Raw genomic sequence first — 4,332 nt, forward strand, 5'->3', positions numbered from 1 at the left:
AAATAACATAAAAATAATAAAATAATATATATTTTTCTAATGTAAATATATAAAATAAAACAAAATTAATAAAATATAAATATATGATTATTGATTTGATGTTTATGAAAAAAATTGATTGGTAAAATTTCAAAGAAAATCACACACCCCTTCTAAGGGGTGCCATTAACACTCCCCAAACATAAATGGTATCAACAATCACTCAAGAAAACAATATTTGATGTGAACCACTACGAGTGACAAGTTGATGAAATCCCAGATCTCTTCAACTCAAAAAAACTTTAGGGAAACTTGCAGTTAGCCACATACATCTTTCTTTCTCTAAAGATGTCTGATTCATTTGCTTTGCTACCTTATTCGATTGTCGATCATAAGGGATTGAATTCTCAATGAATTCCATTTTCGTTGCAAAAGAATATGAACCTACCACTTTTGAATTCTCAATCTTTATCCAACCTTAACACCTTCAACTTCCTTTTGGTTTAAGTTTCCACCAATGCTAACCATCTTTAAACTTCTCAAATACTTCTGATGGCCCGAAGGTGCAATATAATCATAATACATTGTAGTGGTTTGAATACATCAACGTGCTACAGAAGCAAACTCTTAAACCATGATACTCTTAACATTGATGATCTCTTAATCTTGAGTTTTTTGTTGTAAACATTAAAAGCTTTTGTAGTTAGGAAATATTCAACTAAGATCTTTCATTCATAATTACACAGATACTCATTGTTGTTCAAAATGTAGCATAACCACCCGGTAATATAGAGTACGCTAATTTTGGTCTTTCGACCATTAATAAGTTCATAAGCATTATTTCGATGTTTTGTAACTATGACATGCTTGTTTTGAATGAAACATATAGTGTTAAATATTTCAACCCAAAAACTTATTGGAATATTGCCTCATTTAACATGGTGTGTCAACTTTAATTAAAGTTTTACTCCTTCTCTCAACACCACCATTTCGCTAACATGTCCTTGGTCTGAGAAGTTATGTGACAGTGACACACCTATATCTTCAAAAAAGGTAGACAAGCTTATATTTTTTAAGTCAGTTACATTTTGACTTCTCATGCTTCTAGCAGTAATCCTATTTTGAACATCAAATGTTCTATGAACTTAATGATTAGAAGATCATCAGTAAAACATAGAAAGGACACCCATGTATACCTTTACTATTTGATAAGTGTAACGACATACCTATTGTTTGCCCAGTTTTAAGATTTTATTGTATCTTATTTTTATTATCCTAATCATTAAGTACTTTTATTCTTATTTTACTTTTATTGAGTTTGGAGTTAAGTTATAGAATTTGGTCATGTTTATGTTAAAGAAGATAAAGAAAAGTAATTTGTTGATTTGCTGCAGCAGCCTGTGTCACAACATCTGAAACTAGTTCAGTTGATGATCTGGTTATGTTACAAATATTTAGTTGAAGACAAATTTCCCTTTTTGAAGCAAGGTTGGGTTTAGAAGTAGCTCAGCTGATGGAAGACGGAAATAGAAGTTGACTTTTTTCTTGGATATTACCCTTTGGACAATGTGTCCCCTAGTACATTTTTATTATCCTTTGGTCCTCCTCTTTAGTATAAATAGGATGGAATTTGTAATCCTTAGAATAGAAGGGGACCAAGCTTTTCTAATCTTTGATCTTTCTAACTCTTTCGTATAATCTTGAATTTTTAATTTCAAATTCTTAATCTTATGGTTATTGTTGAATGTTGCTACAACAACCTTCTTACTTCCCACAACAAGTTTAGGATTTCCAACATACTTTCATTTTGAGCACTTTTCATTTTCTAGCACTTTTACACTTCTACAAATTTACATTCTGCAAACTTCACATTTCATGCACTTTACTTTTTTTGCCACCTTACATTTCACACAACTTTACTTTTCTTACACTTTACTTTTACATCATTTTAATACATGTCTATACCATTTCCAGCAATGATGACTAAACACCTTTATTGATCCTCTCTCTCAATGATTTGATAATGATTCTTTTATTTATCGAAGTGTATAATCTCTGTATTCAGTTTCAGCGATCATCACTGAGTCTGTTCAGTGATCGCTGAATATGTATTGTAATTCGTTCCGAGATTGATATACTTCAAGAAGACAAAACTCACACCACAGATCTTTCAGCGATGTCGAAGATAGAAGCTAAAGATTAGAGACCAACAAGTTCATGATCTGAAGCGGTATTCAGTGATAACGAGCTCGTTTACACAAGTGTGAAGTCTGCGCAAGATTCAACGAACACTGATGAGACCTTCAACGTCATTCCAGTATTCAGCAATGAAATGAATCTTGTCGAGCATGATTAATTTTTGTCTTGTCCTTCTGCATACAAAGGACAAACTTATACCTTTCTAAGTATTGTACAGTACGGAGCCACTTCTTTGGCTCTAAACGTTCTTACCTACTTTATGAAAGAGGATTGTTCATATACAACCAAAAGGACTGTATACTGTAACAAAGGACAAACTTTCCTCTAAAAGTTTGCCACGTGCTTTGTACCTTGTAAATTGCATTTAATGCAATGGGGTATAAATAGCTGAGTAGTTCTCCTATCAGTTATCATCTTACTCACTCTAAACTTACCTAATAAGTTACTTATCTCTCTACTCTCTGTCTAAGAGAAAGACCAACTTTAACAAGTGAAAAACATATTTCTTCTTACCTTATTTCTTTTAGCAAATTTTTTCTTATTGATATATGTATTTTATGTGTATCTTAGATTGTTTAGATAAATTCTGTATCCTATCTCTGCCGCAATCAATCTGCAAAATTTGTATTGATCTTATTTATCAATGTATAATTTATAAAAGTGAAAGTTATTGTGTTTGTGTTCACTCCCCTAGAAACTATTACCTAAAAACTCTGATGTTCCCAGGTTTAATCAATCAAAACATGAATCAATAAGAACATAAATTAAATCAACAATGGCAGAAATAGAAATGTAGAGATAGAGAGAGAGAATTCTTCAAAGACTTAGATTGATCTTCAAAGGTTCTACACAAAACTAACTTGACCAACTAATCCTCTTACAACACTTCTACACTCTATATATCATTTCCAAACTATAACAAAGCACCTTATTTATACATAAGAAACATAAAGCTTGGATACAACATTTAAGTACAAAATATTGAACCTAACTTCCCGTTTGGATTCAAGCTTTAAAAAACATCTTTAAAAAAAATATCAGCAAATTCTTTAGATTCTTTAACCGCAACAATCTTCAGAAATTATCATCACCTTGATATCTTCAAAATTTATCTTTTAAAACTTTGTACATTCTCCTCTTTGTAGAAACATTGTAGAAACTCCTCATTTTAGCATCAAATTCTCTTTCTTCAAAACATCGATTCTTCACGATCCTTATCAAACTTTAACAATCTTTTAATCTTTAATAATCTTTTTCAAGAAACAAACTTTCTTAACAATCTCTTCCTGAACTTTGTAGACTTTCAAACAATTTCTCTTTAAAGCAAACAAATAATCTTTTCAACAATCTCTTCCTGAAATCAGATTAGAAATAATTTTCACATTCACTCCCCCTTAAACATAACAATTAAAAAAAATCTTCAACAATCAGCAATAATCTTCAGAAACTATCTTCACTTGATATCATCTCTCTTCCTTAATCAAATTACTCCTCTTGAAATAACACTTTTCATTCATATCTTTATATCTTTGCATCATGTATTTGATAATGTTTCTCCCCCTCATGAGGATTAGGGTATTCCTGAACATCATGAACAATCAAAGACTGAATATCGCACACCCCCTTGAATATTGGGTAAAATTCTAACATAGATGCACATTTAGCAACTATTATCACATCAACTAAAATTAATTGTGTGGCTTATGTTCAGAGTTGACAATAATGAATCTCTGATAGGACTTCCAGTTATCACTAAAGTAAAGTGTTGGTCCTGTAAGGGTCTACAAGAAGAGAAACAGTTTGTAGAAGGGGGGGGGATGAATACAAACACAATATTTTCAAATTTAAAATATATATTGATAGAGAAGATCAATACATATTTTACAAGATTGTTTGCGGAAATATAAGGTAATAAAAACATATCTAAACAATCTTTGGTTACACACAATGCTTTAGCAATTACAAGAAAAGAAGTTGCTAAAAGAAAGATCCTTTACTTAAGCTAGAAGATGCTTGAAGTAAGAATTAGGTTAGAGAGAGAGATGCGCACTCTCTGCATGGAGAAGAAACAATTCTATTTATACCCAGTGCATTAAATGTCCATTTAATGCAATATGGTAGGTTTAGAGTGCGTGTCAAGCCTTAAGAGGAAGG

Source organism: Cynara cardunculus, unplaced genomic scaffold (genome assembly GCF_001531365.2).
Source record: "Cynara cardunculus var. scolymus isolate 2C unplaced genomic scaffold, CcrdV1 Un_Scaffold_1133, whole genome shotgun sequence".
NCBI lineage: Eukaryota > Viridiplantae > Streptophyta > Magnoliopsida > Asterales > Asteraceae > Cynara > Cynara cardunculus.